The following is an 18,319-nucleotide window of genomic DNA, read 5'->3' on the forward strand; positions in this document are numbered from 1 at the left end:
CTTCTTTATTGCGAAGCGAGTGAACGTGTTGGAAACAATCGGTTCCAGCACTGTTCAGTGTGAAATAGCAATACCCTTGCGAACCGGTACTGGGCATTCGCTCGGTTTCAGCTGACACTGGCGCGTTTAAACGGTCTTCTGCCAAGTCACGTGCCGGTACTACTAGGAAATGAACACCCTTGTTACTTACTAACCAACACCAGATAAGCAAATAATAGATCAATCAATCAATCAACCAATCAATCAATCAATCAATCAATGAATCTAGCGATGGCAATGAGCCGCTCGCCTGACAGCGGTCTTGATGCAGCCGTGTCCAATCACCATATTTTGCGGCACGAACTGTGCAGTCTTGTCTTTAGGAAGTATCACTATGACATACCTTGTATCATCGTCCCTGGATGCAGTAAGCCACTACAAACGCTTTCTCTCTCTCTCTATTATAACGTGCTTAGCATACGCACTTAGTTGAAATGCAGCTGCCAGCTGTGCTGCGGGGAGCTATACGTACCCGAGACGAGAGAATGAAACTGCGGAATTATGCAGAACGCGGGTTGTTATCTCGAAGAGGGTGCCCCAGCGCACCACGTGCCATAAATAAGCTCCGGGACTTAATTTGCTGGTTTATCTCGCTTCGCTTGCTTGTCTGCGCTTGACTGGTGTTTCCTATACCGTGCTCTCCATGCAACGACGCAGCACTACATCGGTGGTGTCAGTGCATTCCGTGCAGTCCAAAGACCCTTTTCCCGATGAGTCTCTGTACCGATTCAGTCTTCTAGCCTTATAGCTTGCCCTTCGGCCGTAGAAATTTTGCTACACGTAATTGTGAAGCTCGATCTTCCGCATAAAGGGGCAATACAGCGAAATTGTAGCAGGTTTATTAGCAAATTGCTCTTCTACGATACCAAGAAGCCACTCTTACCTTGAGGCGAGGGCTGATGAGTCGGAAAAGACGCGAGTACGAAGACTGGTGGCGCCGCCGTCTTCAAGTTTCCGCACCACATCGCCGTGACGTCAAGGATTTTGAGGACGTCCTCTCGGGCCTTAAGTTTTCTATCCGCTAACATGAACGACGTTGTATTCTAATTCATCCAAAGACATAACTTGGCAAGCTTCAACACTTGCAGAGCCACAGTGACCCACATGCGATAGAATTACTTGACATTTTGGACGTCACACTGCCGTACAGCACTGGTGTTCCCGCAGAACAGTTAAAATAATGCAACGTTTAGCTTCATTTTCTGTTGTAATAATCAACCTATTTAGCACAAGATTATCAAAGAGTTTCGAAATAATAGTTTGTGAGTGTAAACAGATCTGGTGTCCGTCTAAAGTGAAACAAAAATATGGAAATGTGGTGCATGCGGAAATGCGGTTGTGGCGGCCCGTTTAGAATGAAGCGCAACACACCGAAGGTGACGTCAACGGACTCTTTACCGCCCGGGGCTTGTCAACAGATGGCGATGCAGGTCTTAACTCCAGCATTTGCACAGTATACAGGACGCGCAACTTGAAGAGGTCACTGTGTGCCTCTTCACGAGGGCCGTCACGTGAACGCGCATGTTGCCTGTAGCTTTGCCCTCTGTATCTACATGACACGGCGACAAAAATGCGCATTGTTTGCTTCGCAGTATACGTCACTTCAATGAACTAGTAAGAAATGTGGGACAAGTGTATGGTGTATAGGCGACAGGAAGTGTGCGCACACTCGGCAGTCGTGCATTTATTGTCCGGCCACATGTATGCAGGGCGCGTCTTCGTGCATTCTGGGCCGGTGGTCGCTACCATTCGACAACTTGATACATGCGTCGCTCGCCAACCCGACAAGAAGGCGGGGCTTGTGTTTCAAACTTTTTTTTTTTTTTTTTGGGGGGGGGGGGATATAATGTGCCACTGGAGTTCGAGCTACGAGGCGTGAGCCGAGTAGCCTTGGACGTAGTACACTTGAGGTCCAGCAGCCTATACACACTGGCGCGTCGAGCTCTGATCTGCGAAGAATGACGTCGTGCCGTTGTCGCGTCGTCTTGGTTATCGAGCTAGTCGTTTACCCTTCCTTACTGCCGTCACGACCATCGTGATCTGTGTATAGTCGGGCCCGCTGCGTACCGTTGTTTTGAGTGTCACTGAAGATTTTCCTTTAAATAACGCTTTAAATGTTCTTGTCATTTTTTTTTCTTTTTAGTGCAGGCTGCTTGTCACTTTCCGAGCGCGCTCCTAAGGCCTAGTGTTCACCGTCTTAATACGGCCGTCAAAACACCGCTCTATATATACTCGATCCGAGGTGATCGGCGCCCTTTTCGGTTCACACCCAAACACTGCACACTCGCCTTGACATTTACGGGTGCAACTTGCTCCATGTTCGCGGCCATTGGCTTCTTCGCGAATTACGTGGCAGTGTTCTTCTTATCTGGCCCACACGTCGGCAGCACGCGTTGCTATAGAAAGGAGACATGATGCGAACTGAAAGGAACTGGTTTATACCGCAAACCAGGCTGCTACAGCTCGCGTTTGCGTTGTCCTCGTTGTTTTGCCCGCGCGTATGCAGCTGTTCGCAGTAAACACGTTCTTTGCCGATAGCGATCGTACGTAGCATCTCACGCGGGCGTGTGGACATGTCTTGATGGCACCGGAGTTTTTGTTCTCACTGAAACTATCTCTTGACCCTGAAACCATGCCGAGTGCACCGCTACACGATGGCCGATATTGTAACGCTTAGAATTGTCAGGCTGTAGCGTTTGTATCGTCGACCAATTTCGTGGCTCCTGGTGTAAGTAGTTCTTGTCTGAGCTCTAAAATCCGTGCACCTTATTACGAAGTAGTCCGCGAGGGAACGGAGCGCAATAGAAACGTGGTTGTCTCCTTGATGCATATAGACGCTACTTGAGCGAAAATTCAAGCCTGTTTTCAAACGCACGCTGTACAGATATATATGGTACGTTGCGCTGCTGCATGCCTCTCTGGTTTTAGTGACTTTCGTCAGGGCGAAATCTTGCATCCACTAAGAGTTGCCAACGAACACGAACAAAATGGGACTGACAGGGTGCAACAGCTTACGTCAGCGGCTTTTGGTTGATCGAGATTACCCAAAGTCAATTCGATTCATCCAGAACTTAGTTAATTATAGTTAACCCCACTTGAGTGCAAGTTCCGTGCTCTCGCGGAAGCAGCCCGGCGCCTGCAGCGCGACGCATGCGATCGCTTTGCCGAAAGTTCAAGGGACGTTGCCAATTGGTTTTGCACCACCTAACGAGTTGCCACGTGCAGATGTCGCCATTTTGCACTGGCGAAGTGCATCTCCGGCTTTAGAAAAGGGATAGGAATCGAATTGACCTACGTGCGATTAAAACTCTGGCTGATTCCTAAGCCTCTTCTGCGCATGACAGGTGCGTGACGCTCTGCCACCGTTTTGGCGGCAGCAACTATTTCACTCGAGAGGGGAGGGTAGTGTCTGGACCATGATCCTCCCTCAGTATACTGATGCTCGAGTCAAAAGCACGATCTTCAAATTGATGGGCAGAGTACCATGCGCCAGCGGCGACCCGACTCTCCGCGTGTCTTTTGCACGGCGGCGTCCGGTTCGTCTCCTTCCGCTGCTTCTGTTCCGGAAGTGACGTCACGATGTTGTGGCGGTGGCGGCACTTTTTTCTGTCCGTTTGTTTCCCCTCTCGTCGCCGTCTTTAGCCGTTGTCTGTGTCGACTGCCGCTTATCGGGTTTCAGGCGGTGCAATTGATCGGCAACGCAGAGACGTGCGAACTTCACCGCGTATGCGATGCATTCGCGGATGGGATGAGGTATCTGTGTACGGGACACGCCGCGTCCGGATTGATGTGGTGACAGTCCTGCGCACGGACGGGGTGGCGCTGGTCTTTTCACAATACCACCTTTGTTTGAACAGGTATTGCGAAGAGCGTTTTGTGATGCCCAGACGACGATGTGCCGTGCTGCTGTGAATGTCAGTATGCGCTTCGATAATCGGCGCCTGTGTTGAAAAGTGGCGGTGCCGAAGAACCGGCTGGCAGGCTCTAGCCGCGCCTACAGTGTTCGTCTTCATCGTCCGTGACATGATATGCTATATACTGAGGCGGTCCGCTTTTGCGGCACCTATAGCGCCTAATCTCCATTGTCTTTAAGACACGAATATATCGGCGCCGCTGATGCCTACGCTGCATAAGCGTAGTTCTGTTTCGGCGGCTACGCACGGCCATGTTGCTGAACACAGGTGTCGGGTTCGATTCCCTGCAGTGGTGGCTGCATTCTGATGGCCGGGGGAATGCCAGAACCCCCGCGCACCGAGTTTTGCGGGCATGCTAGAGAACCCCGGAACATTACACTGAAGCGTCTCTCATAGCCGCTACGCTGCTTCGAACTTGAAATCCCATCACTCAAGGTTTCACCTGCTGCACTGTTGTGAGGTTTCAAGCAATATGCACCGGAAACGTTGCGGGGGCTTCGTCTGGCGTCACCGAGACTGCCGTATCAAATGATTTGTAGTATCTTAACTGCCGGTATCAGAACTGCCGAAGGACTCTCTATGGCGTCCGTGACGTCACGCGCAAGTTGTTTTTCAGTATACACCGCTAATACTATGAACGACCCTCCTACAAGCGTCACACCGATGATTCGGCCCGCAATGTCGTCATTTCGTCTTGCCCGGTTGTGCGGGTGGAACGGCGCCCACTCCGTTCGGCTCGTGCAACAAGCCGCGCCTCGCTTTACCCTGGGCGTCGTCCGTTGACGGCGCTGCTCTTTTCCCGTCTCCTGGCGGTAATCCGAGGTGCGGCGGCTGCATGGCGGCGTGCAGTACACAATACGCACTCTCGCGGGAACGCTGCCAGGCGTGAGAACGCAGACGCGGGCGTCCGGACCGCCGGTCCGTCCACTCTGCCGACGCCTCGTGGCAACCGGACGGCATGCTTGCCCCGATGTCGTTCGTTCGGTCCTCTGGTGTTCTACTCCGGCATAGCCAGTTGCTGTCCATGCCAGTCAAAGAACGCCACCTTGCACTGGTATGTATGTGTGTGTGTGTGCATGTGCGTGTGTGTGTGCGTGTATGCATGTGTGCGTGTATGTGTGTGGCCTTTTCCAAATATGCAGAGGCCGTTCTATGTGAGCAGGTGTACGTGACAAGCCGGGCTATGGCGTGCTACTTTTCGGGGGTAGCCAACGGCATGTGATCGAATGAAATTGCAGAACACTTTCATGCAGTAACTGAAAAACGTTACTTGTGGAGTGTATTTCGCGTAGAATGACTAGTTTGGACATATATCAAGCGTCGAAGCTAGTCATTTTTCGTGTCTCCAGCACTGGAATTGTCCTAACTTTCCTGCAACTCTGTTTGTGGCACGATATTCTTTTAAGAAAGAATGTCATTATATTTGCGCCGAAGTGTTTCTGCGGGTTTTAGAGTCGCGTGCAAGTGTTAGCAAGTGGGACAAATCGATAATGCGGGGAGCAATTACAGAACAGGGTGGACTAAGAGGTATAGCGGAGGGCTAACGCCTGATAAATGAGACAAATAGCGCGAGACGTTCTCGCTCTGCAGTTTCCACGATACTGTTACCGATGATTATGATACTGATTGATGACGACGAGGAACTGCCTTTATTAAAAGCTGAATGTCATCCGTGTTTTTCACTTCTACAACATTACCGGCACACCATGGTCAATAGAACTCGATTCATGAAGGTTTCTGTAACAACCAGTCACCAGCAAGGGACCTTTAGTCATGTCTCAAATCACAAACGCGCCACGCGTATTCGTGACGCGTATGAAGCAACACTGGATGTATGCAACATGGCCGACTGACTAGTGGAGCAGCATTGCCAGGCGCGACTGACATCTCTAAGTACAGCTTTTATTCTTATTTAGGTAACAGATGCCTGCTTCTTAGATGACAAAGGGTCGTTGTTTTGTTTTACAGTGTTCTGGGGTACAGAGAGCATGACATGGGCAGCAGTCAATTAATGCCTTTCGATACCAATGTCATTTGAATCTAATGGTATCTAAATCTTGTGATATCTAAATCCTCCAGCGTGACAGGGTTTGTTAATGCCAAACAGCAAGTTGGTCTCGCTTATTTTTCTTCTTTTTTACAAAGCAGTCGTGTTCCACCTGTCCAGTTGTTCTCGCCTATTTTTTCACAAAGCAGTCGTAAGTTTCCCCTGTCGTCGCGACTTCGAGGGCGGAAGTTCCTGCTAACGCGCTGTTGCGTTCCCACATCCTGGCGCGGTGTGCGAGCATCCAAGTCTTGCTCGCGGCGTGACGTTTTCACGCGCAGCGTGAGAAAGCCAGCGCGAACTTGAGCGTTTTTACCTTCGTCCGGCGACTTGGCGCTGTCTCGTTTACTTCCGGGTTTCAGTTGCAGACGTAATGAAGTCGACGCTGAACGGGCGGAATACTTTCCGGAACGATGTAACTCGAGCATATGCGCTTTTTACGCTTTAATTTCGCTTTCTGTAACTTTTTTTTTCTTCGGTAGTTTTCTGTGGCTCTTGCTAAAGCGCGCAGGGTCGTTCGCTGGAGATTCTTTCTTCCATTATTATTTCGTTGCTCGCTGGCTCGTGCTTTAACGATCGTTGCGAAGACTAAAAGGAAGAAAGCTTCTCTGATTTCTGAGTGGCGTTGTTGTAGTCCGGAAAGTTAGTCGGGAAGCTTTCGTCATTGTATACTTTTGCGGAAGCTCTTCTGCGTATATGGTAGTCTTCTTGTTTAATAATTGTACGTGCAAATTTGCGCGTAATAACGTCCCCAATTTGGTTGTTTGCCAGGCTGGGCCACTTTCGTGCTTTTCTTCTCATCCTTTTCCTCTCTCTCTCTCTCTCTCTACGGGTGGGTTTGAGAGAGTGAAATCCGAAGAGGAAGAAAAGAAATTCACCGCCCATGCACCGCGTACAGGTGGTAAACCAGCGAAGCTGAAATATGTGGCCCCTGTATGATTCACACGTGATTCCTTTCTTTCTTTCTTTCTTTCTTTCTTTCTTTCTTTCTTTCTTTCTTTCTTTCTTTCTTTCTTTCTTTCTTTCTTTCTTTCTTTCTTTCTTTCTTTCTTTCTTTCTTTCTTTTCCCTGGTTCATACCCGCTTATCCCTGACTCATACCCGCATATGCAATGCAGGGCATGTGCTCCGCGTGATTTTAATATCGTTAATCGTGACGTAACTGACGAGCATGTGATGTTAGTGATGTCATGACCTGTCATTCATGTTAGTCATGCATTCGTACCCTTCCATGCTAATTTTGGTATACGTCAAGTGAACAAGAGGCGAGCTTTCGATAGGTTTATTTCCGCCTGAGGGTTTCTGTGGTCGGACCACAAATGCTTCAGCCTAGGCATACAGATCTTCGCTGTAAAATAGCGTCACAGTGGCTGGGCATAGGAGGAGGAGGAATAAACATTTATTCAAGAAAAATGAAAAAGAAAGGTACAGGGGCAGGCTATAACAAAGCAGGCGCGCGCACGTGTGTTTGTGTATGGTAAATAGAAGTAAAGGTTTCATCAGCGCCGTCTGCTATAAAACTCGCGTGCTTATCTCTACTCACGTCTTACACTGTCAGCTTCACAATGCGTCGTTTTCGCCGTCTGATGTGACATGGCTCGCAAATATTCTTCAAGGTGGATCCACAGCTGTTGGACAAACACTTTCCTAAATCCAATAGATCCCAAGTTTCAGCGTATAGTACTTTACAAGATGCAGCGGCCGGACGTGTATACGGGAGACCATTTGTTAACCACGTTTCATTGTTCCAAAACCCTATAGGTGCCGAGGGGTAGTGTTTTTCCGTCTCGTAACCTTCGAATCATCGTGGTTTGTCTACTGCGTTATCTATCGGTGTATGTTATTGCACTGCACTTTATTTAATCGACATTGTATCTATCAGAAGGCAGATATTGCGCGATGATGCTCACCAGTTTTTTCCGTAAATTTGTCGCTTCGAACTTCAGGACTCGATTCCAATTCGTTTGACGAAAAAGAAATATATATATATATATATATATATATATATATATATATATATATATATATATATATCGGACGAACTTCCGTTTATTTATGAATATCGCGCCGAGTTTGTCGCAGCGCTGCCGCTGCTGCTGCAGCAGAAAGTTTTCGCTTTCGTTTTGTCTTTCCAAGTCCTCACTAACAGCAAAACAATGCGGAATCAAGAATGCAGCTTAACGAAATATTTGTTGAGTGTCTTCTGAACAGCGTGCACTGCAGTGGAACCTCAAGTACGCACTGGTATTTCCCTCCGGTCGAGGTAGAAAGAAATCGTTACGAGTCGCAGACGAAATCGCGTTGATTTGCATCACAGCCTGTTTTCTTTTTTTTTCAATTACGCAGGAGGAAGTGTTTGGCAATGCAAACACGTTTTCGCTAAGGCGGCTGCACCGGCCGCGTTGCAACAGGAAGCATTTTTTTCCTCCCTACACGCTTGTCGTCGTAGCCATCAGCTCTTCGTGACGCGCCTGTCATGTCCACATCGTGTCAATTTTCGCGCCCGACGCGTCGCTTCGTGGTCGTATACACCTTCCCGTTACGAAATTAAACGCCTCTGCCCAGCATGCAAACTCACGCGTGCCTATCGTATAGGCTAGGGGTACCGGCGACAGCCTTGTAGCCATTGGTTATCTGCTGTACATCGAACCAAGTCTGCAACTCGGTTCACGTTTGAATCGCGTCGAAGCCGGTTGCTGTGCCGCAGGCCATGCTGCGCGAGGTACTGAACTTGCGCAACTGGTCGACGTTCGCGCTGGACAAGCAGCACGATTCGCTGTCGTCTGCTAGAGTCACGCGTCGTCTGCGTGTCTCCGGGTGTACAGTCGGATACAGCGTAAGTCCGCAGTGAAGCCCCGCCCACGCCCTCATCGCCGCCAGCCGCTGTTCCTCTCCGAGGCTGCAAATAGTTCGCACTTAAAGCTTCCCCTGTTACCTAAATAAGGCGATAACCGCAAGAATAAAGTTATAAGCGCGTAATTTTATACGTTTTCACTCGTCTATTATAGCGGAACGTACGAGTACGACAAGTACAGTCGTATCTAGTACGACGCCATTTTGAAAAAGTCCCGTGACGTCGATTTTGTTTGCTCCCGTGATTGGCTGGCGGAGTAACGCAACCCCGCGCGGTCCGTGTGTCTTTGTTGCCGACTGATGCTTTTTTTTTTTTTTTTTTTAGGTTGTATCCTATACTATAGCCACTGCAACGCTTGTCTGCTTGTTTTCTCGGTTTGTGTCGTCTGCAACTGGATTTCCGGAAAAAGTTCCTGCTGCAGGAAGAGATCTGTTCTAGCTCATCATCGCTTCGGGAGTTACTCGCTATGAAAACTACACAGAGCGCGGGCCCCAGTGTTAAATGGAGCGGATAACTATACCGAGCACGCGTGAATTTCTCGCTCTGGCAACTGTGGAAGGGCTCAGCTTTGGACCAGGTGACTTGTGATTGGCGGCGCTGGTACCTTTCTGCACACCTGTGCAGTGCATTGTCCTATAGCTTCAGTCGGCATTTATAGCTAGATCGCCAGCCAAAGTTAGAAATGCACGTTACGATGTTCCCTTTAACAGTGGACCATTCTGTACGCTAGTAAGACCGAGAAATTGGGTTCGCCGTGGTCTGGCTTGTACTTAAGGCTTAGTGATTGTTACTGGCGAGGAAGTCCCAAAACCGCCTTCTGGTTGTCGTCTACACGCGCGCGACTTCGTAAACGTCGACTTGCGAGGGAATATATAGCGCCGGTCGGTATTTCACATCCGTGGTTGTGGCTGACCTCACGAGGTTCTGAACTTGGTGAATTCGACTTCGACCTCAGTTTCACCCCAACCTCACTAAGTAAGGTGAGCTTGAGGTGCAGTTCAACATCAACTTTTAAAACGGAGCCTTCTTTGGCTACTTTCCCGGGTTTGGCGTGGCTGCCGGTTGGGTCGGTGGCTATCTCGGCTTACATATTTTTGGATATATATGCAAAGGTTATATGAAAGCACCCGCGAGGTGGCTTGTATAGCCCTTGTATGCTGACCAAGTATGCGTACCTTTGTTCTGCGTAAAAAAAAAGGTAACTTCCTACCTAGAACCTGAACTTATAATATGGACTCATGGGCATCGCTAATGCCCACCGATCTCTTATTGGAATGGTGAAGCATATTTAACGGATTCCTTGATTTAGCCATTCGGCGTGTCCCGCTGGGGGGTATGCCCGTTCTTGGCTAAACCCTCAGGATGGGTATGTCCCGCTGTGGTGACACGAGATGTACAGGGTGAATAATTAAATGTTGCTTGATACGTGTCGTATTATTCTGTGCATACACATATGATTACCATTCTTCATTCGACAAGCATCGTACGTACACGTACGTCTGCTTCGTCCTAGGGACATCGATTGTCCTACGTCTCACTCTATGCATCCACCTTATTCGGACTTTTGCTTTTTTTTTTTTTTTTTTTGCAAAGCTTACGAACGATGCACTAAATAAACATTTAAAAAATGCGTGACAATGAAGTTGGGACCTCTGTGGTGGATAAGCAAACGTTCCGTGAGATTACACGTTGCACAGGATGAAGGCAAACAAAATTGTACGCATCGCCGCTAGTTGTAAATCATTTAATTTACCGCTTTCCTGCAGCTTATCTTCACATCAGTTCCAACATGTACTTGTTATGTGCCAAATTTTTATTGGGCACTTTTCATAATCATCTTGCATCCAATTGATTATCACCCGCAGCGGTGTCTTAGCGGCTATGGTGTTCCGCTGCTAAGCACGAGGTCGCGGGATCGAATCCCGGCTGCGGCGGCCGCATTTCGATGGGGGCGAAAGGAAAATTATAATAAAAATGCCCGTGTCCCGTGCATTGGAGGCGCGTTAAAGATCCACTGGAGGTCAAAATTAATCCTTTGGCGTGCCTCATAATCAAGCTTGGTTTTGGCACGTAAGACCCGAAATTCAGTTCAGTTCCAATTGATTATCACAGCAGAAGTTTCTAAATCAGTCATGGGTAGGCTTCTCGGGCTTAAATCTGAGTTTTGAAGGAACAAGCTCTGTATCTCACATGATAGCTTGGGCAGTAGTAGTGAAATTCTCGCCTACTGTGTACTCATGCGCAAGTAATGCAAAGGAATCTGCAAGGCCAGAGAAACACACTGCCGATATAACCAATAAGAATGCAATACGAATATTGAGTGTTCCTAAACACCTCGTGGCGTTCAGCAGCATTGAAATTACTGTTGTAGTCACTCTCATATCAATTTGCACATCTGACTTTCGCGTTCTCGTCGCTGCATTTTTGCTGTTTCGTTGCCGCCTGCTTTGCGCACAGACCGTCCGCAGAGAAAAAAAAATGGCAACAAGGGGCTTTTTGTTTCTCCTATCACCTAACCTTGCGGTTCGCTCTGCTACGTTTTTCTTTGACGATAAACCAACCCGTCCGGTGAGGCGATCCTACTAGAGGTCGTCTGCATGCAGCTCCGCGAACGTCTGCTTCGAAAGTGAGAAGACGAGAGAGATGTTTCGGTCTGGAGGGCGTAGATATATCTCACGGCGCGTTCGGGTCACGGCACCTGGCTCGTCGTGACCTCCACGCCCCTTGAATAGGAGGGGTGGATCCGCGTTGCGTGAGCAGCGAAAGCGCTTTGCTTCTAGAAGAGCACGGCGCTAAACTTGCAAGGTGCGGGGTTAGCTTAGGCGAACATCACGTGACGTCCTCGAAGCAGACGAAACACCGCCGTGCCGTCTGCTAGCCGCTCATCGCCCGATATAGAGGAGTATGAAGGAGCGTGTTACGCAACTCCTAGCGGCGCAGATCTTGTCTTGTGACTGGAAGCCGCGTTGTGGAGCAATGTGTGTCACCTCCACAAGAAGGCCTTGAACGGTACGATTTTGTTCTTTGTTTTATTTTGACTTTGTCGCTACCGGAGCATATAACACCGCGCGGCATTCAGTGGTCTGTCAGTGGTTGCCTTCCCCTCAACTCTCTGAATTGCGCAAGTCTATCTGAATTGCCCAAGACGGAACGAACGCCTTTGTTTTTGCAGCGCCCGTATGTAGACTGGTTGCAACATCAAGGATTGATAATCATCGGCTTGACCGAGCGGCCGCTCGCGCGGAGTGAAAGGCCGTCACAGACTCGTGCGCCTATCAGTTAGTGAAAGCGTCACGAAAACGTGAGCTTCGTGGGCGCTAAGATCTTGTCCGCGCCAAGGAGCCCAGTTTGATTAAGAACGTGAGTGGCCGAACTGCCATATTTCTGGAGCTTTTTTGAGTTCAATTTAACTTGGAAATTCATTGAAACAGAAATTGTCAGTTGAGATACAACCTTGAAACCTATGTTATTCGTAATGTGCCAGTGCACACTTACGATATAGCGAGCCTGTTAAACTGTCGCCATGGTAGTCGAGAAGCTGAACAGGCCGCCGTCGGAGCTGATTGTGTTTGTTACCATCCTCTCCAGGTGTCTCAGTCTGAAAGGCATGCGTGCATCTATGTAGTCAGATGATAAACCTCCAAAGATGCCACTTATAAGCGGGACTCCGACACTGCCTCCAACATGGCTCGAGCCTTAGCGCTCCTTCACGCATGCCTGCCTTCTTGAGCGTCCAGCATCGACTAAGCTGGACAGGACAGAGGCGTGCAGGTCCTGCTGCGGTGGGCGCGTCACGGTCACCTTGCTGTGCGCTCGGCTCGCGCGGCTAGGCGGGTGGCAGTGGCCCATATAATATGCAGATCATCGCTCGCCGCATAAGCTATAACCAGGACGCTTGACCCCTTCCCCCTCTCCTCGGCAATCCTGCACCACGACACACTCTCCCGCGAAACAAAGCGCTGTTATGGGCGGCCATGGGCTGCCCCGAAGAGTCAACCGGTTCCTTCTAACTCAGCTGCTTAGTCTAGGTGGAGTTGTTCTTTCTTATTAAAGGTTAACAGCGGCCTCTGATTCGCGCGTTTTGTTTCGTCATTAACGCGCGCCAAGGTACCTCCTTAGCTCTGCTTGCCGCGCCTTCCATCTGCAGAATTGATCGTCGCAGTCGTTTTGTATTCGGCTTAACTGCCTCGCGAATGCGGGTTAATGACCACTCGATGACGTGTCCGCGTTGCGAAGATCGCTGTATGGTAAGTATAGTCCTACCGGCCCAGATGTTGTAGTGGTTCTTTTGCACCTCGTTTCGCGTTTAGTAGTTGGTTCGCACGCTGGCACGGTTATATGCCGTAGGTTCTTTTCTGGACACTGTCAAATCTTGCCATATTGTTCTGATCGATGATATTTTTCATATCAGTTCTGATTGGCTCACGGGACAACTACTTATCGGGGATTGGTTCAGAGTGTCGAGTTGGCGGAAATTTGAGAATGTGATGGAATATGACGATGTTTATTATAACAGCCCGTGTCAACTGCTCAGTAGCCAGCTGGAGATATCCTCTGATGCTTTGGTTAACCTCACTGTCTTTCCTTTGCTGTTTTCTCTCCTCTGTCTGTCTGTTTGGCCTGGCCGCTGTGATTCAAACCGATACGGCAACGCTTATAAAACAGGCAGCATTACTTTATACGGCCTACAGACGGTAAACGCTCGTTGGTATCGTCGTGGGTGCTACAAGTTGTAGACTTCGATATGTGATGGGCTTGTACGCCCCAAATATGCACAGCGGTCCACGCGGGGGTGCCGCAATCGATGGTATCTGAATTCTTTACGTCGCAGCTAAATCTATGCACACGAGTGCTTTTGCTCGTAGTCATCTTCACAATTTGTTGTCTTCATCGGATGTCAGTTGGTTCATATACAACAAATGGATGAGGCCGAGGTAGAAGCTGCTGTAGCGGCAAGTCGTACATTACTTGTAGCAACGATTGTTTACCTTTATGATCGATTTTTATTGGCTACCCCAGCTTTTTCTAGAATTGGTGGTGGTTGTTCGGCTGCACATTTATGTGCACATCTTATCAAGCTTGTTAACTACATTGGCCGATGCTAAAACCTCGTGTGTGTCTGTGTGTTCTCGTATATATTATTTATGTCTGTTCATATGCTAATCGATTATAGGAGAAACCAACATTTTCGATGTCATAATGAAATAATGGTCGCACAAAATTTATGTACAAACTGTACTCCCCTCCCCTACGCCATTTATTTCTACAAAACACTATACCGTGCAATGTTTGCATGTTTTTTCCGCCTGTCTCTCTAGCTCCCGACAGGTCTGGGGGGCTATACTTGTAATGAAATGCTTATCCCATCGAGGCCAATTAAACTCTGCTGCGCGGAACCCCAGCTGGTTCCTTCAACTGAGGGCCGCTGCTCATTTCCATTAGAATAACCGCGCATTCGTCTTCTGAATTCCCTCTCGCTCTGTTTTCAACTGGCCGGCTGCTGGCCTCATCTGCAAGTTAAAGAAATTGGTAGACGGATATACGGTCTACTCTGGCGGGCAGCCCCCGGAACTGCTCCGTGCGCTGGTGGTAGTGAAGGAGGAGGACGGTTCCGCGATGCTTTATCTGTAAATCGGTCATGTGGCGCGACCCTTGGAGCACCCTTAAACGGATGCAAATGCTAAGTGATTGGAAAGGTTCACGGCTGGGATGCCATATATAGCGTAGCAGTGGGGGAAACACAGTTCAATCCTCTTTTTTGGCTTACCGCTTGTAATCAGTGTCACGCCAGGTATATCTGTATATGCAACTTGTGGGGAGCTCGTTGTAAGCGGCGCTGTGATTTCTGGATGTTTGAGAAGAGCCGAGAGAGAGTCAAAAGGACGATTCAGCAAGCGGATTCATCTTCATCATATTTTAAGGCCCACTGTAGGACGAATGCCTATATGCCTGCGTGTTTCCGTTACCGGCACACCATTTGTCTCCTCTTCTGTGGAGCCACCCCATTATGTTTCCCAATTGCTCTAATTACATTCTGTTACATTGTCATACCTATCACCTGCTCTACGTTGTGGCCGAGTCCGCTTCCTCTTGATCTCAACTAGGTTATCAGCTACGGTTATTATTTTTAATCTAATCCATACCTGCGGTGCTCTTCACGCCTATCGTACCTCCTACCATCGTACCTTGAGTACTCGTCAAGCTTATACGTAATCCTCCGAGTTTCCGAGTAGCAGGCCTGAACATACTACTAATCTCTTCTAGAAGTACTCCTACCGAAGCTATAGTTGGTAAAACATGTCAGTATGATGCACGGTACTGCAAAGGTGGTACACGCCAGAACACTAAGAGGGGAAAAAAAAAAAAAAGGACGAACAGAGACGTTGCGCATGGTTTAGTCGCTCAAAGTCCGTGTTAGTCTTTTTGTGTGTACCACTTTTACAGTACCACACAACCTGCAGTAATGCTATATCCCAGGCCGACTTCTCTGCCCCTTTCTCGTAATAAACTCTTTCATTTCTCCTTGGCGTCATATAGGCTAGTATACTAGTAGAACGCGCTGATTCTATATAACCTTCTTTTCGTGAATAACGGTAAGCTCCTGGTCATGACTTTGGAGCACGCTTACCATGCGCGCCCCCAACCCACCTTTTAAAGAAACGCATTGCGCGTCGGATGAACTTAATAGTCCTTGCGGTGAGCTGCGACGGAGGGCGGGTTGCGCTGCGTTCGTTTAAAGCGCGTGGGTATTAAACCGGTATAGCGAGGTTCTGGCATTGCGTTTTTTTTTTTTTTTCTTAACCCCGCGTTATGGGTGGTCCGGAAGCGATCCTGTGATTTAGCGGCCGGCCGCACGAATCGCTGTAGCCTCTTAAGCGCGCTTGAGCGACTCGAGAAAGCGCATCTCGTGGTAGTATAGTTTCGATTGCTAGTCTTGTTGCTTTTTTACGAATCGTTAAGACAATCGGGCGGTTAGAGAGCCAGTATTATTTATCGGCGAATATCGACGGTGTTTGCTCGACTTGTACCGCGCTTGTTCCGGCACTCGCGTCAATATTTTATATACTGCCGTGAGGGCAATTGACGTTTGTACAAACGCATGGAATACATGCAGCATGGAATATGTGTTCATCGTTTGCTTCAGACGGGAACGTGAAAAAAAAAAAGTAAGCTCCCAAAGAAACTCTCGGGTTATGTATATGACAGGCGCCGTATATTGGGGGCTCATGACTCGGTGAACCTTTTCGTAGCGTTTTATTTCTTTTGCTATGTACGTCTAGATTATGTCGCGCACATCTGATGTTTGAAAAGAAAGGTGACTCAGTCTAATTTTGACCGCGCGGTGTTCGTTAACGCGCACATGGAACGGCGCACGAATGTTTCGGCATTCCGCCCCCCACCGAAATGCGGCCGGCTGCGGTCGGTTATCGAACCCACAACCTCGTGTCTGGCAGCACAACTCCGGAGCCTCTGAGCCACCGTGGCCTGTTGTCGGTGGCCAAACTGCCGTCGTTTGTCGCAACGCGGGAAATTATTATATTGAACACGCTTCTCTCGTTTTCGAACGGTTCAGTTCAGCGGGCATGCAGTCGGAGTGTACACCGTCGCCCACGTTTATCCCTATAGTGTGTTCGATCTGCAGCATGCCGAGCGCTGCGCATTAGAAATCGAAACTATAGCCACGTAGCCCCCCGTTGTCGCACATATAGTCTTTGAGAAAGACAATAAGTGCGGAAATGACATTGAAACCCAACCCGACGAGATCACGTGTTGGACCGACCGTTCTTTGTTTGAGTTTTATCGCGTGAGACACTCCCTCTCCGTTTAATTTCTTCCCCAGTGCCCAGACTCCAATAGAAAACGGGAGGGCCTAAGTGTGTGTCGCCGTAGCAACTTCCCGAACCCATTTTGCGCGCGTCTGCCGAATAAGCGAGCCTTTTTCTTCGCTTTCACTCAACCTTCTTTCTGGTGCGGACAAGGACTTTGCCATCGTTGACACCTTCTCGCAGGCGTTTACCTTCTGCGAAACCGTTTGGCCTCTTAATTCCTCGGTGCTTTCTCGCGACGTGCCGTTTCCTAAGGATGGTAGACCCTCAGCGCGTACACGCCGTAGTTCGAGAGCGTATACGCTACGCGGTGGACCTTATGGTTCGTACGGTAATTTCACGCGGCTCGCGGGAGGAAAAGACGTGCGAATATGTGTCAAGGTATCGCCGTCATTACGGCTACCTGCGACGCGCACTCGTCGCGTAAGCGAGAAGCGAGCGCCTGTATAGCTTCGGCGAACGCAACGATTATTCGGCTACAGTTGCACTCACACGCACTCAATTTGAAACTCATCACTTCGCTTTCCTTTTTTTTTTTTTTTTTTTCGGCCGACGACACCCTCTGCAACGCTCGGCGGCGATGGATTTCTGCCACTGAGCAATAAATATGTCACGCGGGCAGTATTGTCACACCCACAGGTTGAAACTACGCTTGGCAACTTGCCTTCCGCGTTGTTAACCTATGTGTTCGGGAAGTCTCCTCTATGCGGTCACCTCGAACTAAAGTGTGAATTTGGATGAACTGGTGGTTCATAATCTTGGAGAGGAATTACCGTGCCTTACTTTCCTTTCTTGCGGTGCCGTCCGTCAGCGCTGCCTTTCGGAGATGTGAAATTGACCCGATGAGAAATTTTTTTATCGCTGCATCGTGTTTCTTAATTAAACCTTTGGTAGTCTGGCTTAATCTGCGGCCTAAATTCAAGTATAAATCTTCGTCGTTCAAAGACCAGTGAGTCGGCGCGTGCCTGTTTTGAACAACATAGTACTATAGGTGCCTTCGCACGTATACCATTAGTAATGCTATAGGAGGCATGTCGATGAAGAAAACTGCGCGCGTGGTTGTGAATCTGGCCAAGGCGTGTTTTTTTTTCTTCTTCTTTTTTTTTCAGCGAAATGAAACGATTCCTATCGCAGCAGACTTATATACGGGACACGCGCCGCACGTGACTCTATATGCCGAAAAAGTGGTTGCGTATATACGCAGTTCGCGCACGCGCACGCGCGCGCACAACCTCGTGCCTGCGTATACGGTCTCGGCTTATTATTCTCGCGCACGATCCAGCGCCAGACACAGCAGGTCTCGCCCTTCTTCGCGCTTAAGTGTGGCGAAAAAAAAAAACACCACAGGAGACTGCGTTTTGTTTTTGTTTTCTTGTTTTGTGTTTCGTTTCTATCTTTCTTGGCGGGCGCTTCGCGCCGTCGTGTGCGTCGTGCGCCAACGGCTCGGCGACTGCCTTATTTACTCGAATCTAAGCCGATCAATAGAAATCGCAGGACGTACAGAGGTCAACACAGGTCGAGAGAAGTCCGTGGAAACGGTTGATGTCAGTCACGGAACCGCGCATATACAGCCCATTTTGTGCCACATGTCATCTTCACATATCGCCAGCGCAGTCCTGAGAACGTGGTTCTCGCGTTATAGA

At 48.9% G+C, this 18,319-nt stretch overlaps 1 protein-coding gene across 5 annotated transcripts in view; it reads left to right on the forward strand.

Annotated features, from left to right (window-relative positions):
- Window positions 1-18,319, forward strand: part of LOC119464480 (uncharacterized) — a 187,757-nt gene that overhangs the window by 140,930 nt on the left and 28,508 nt on the right. Inside the window, exon 1 of one of the 5 annotated variants that reach the window (XM_049656114.1) lies at window positions 4,660-5,007. The exons of the other annotated variants lie outside the window; for them this stretch is intronic. The gene's annotated coding sequence lies outside the window, so the exon portion shown is untranslated. Of the gene's footprint in view, window positions 1-4,659; window positions 5,008-18,319 lie in introns of those variants that run through there. 5 annotated transcript variants of the gene reach the window in all.

This window comes from Dermacentor silvarum, chromosome 9, assembly GCF_013339745.2.
Source record: "Dermacentor silvarum isolate Dsil-2018 chromosome 9, BIME_Dsil_1.4, whole genome shotgun sequence".
Classification (NCBI taxonomy): domain Eukaryota; kingdom Metazoa; phylum Arthropoda; class Arachnida; order Ixodida; family Ixodidae; genus Dermacentor; species Dermacentor silvarum.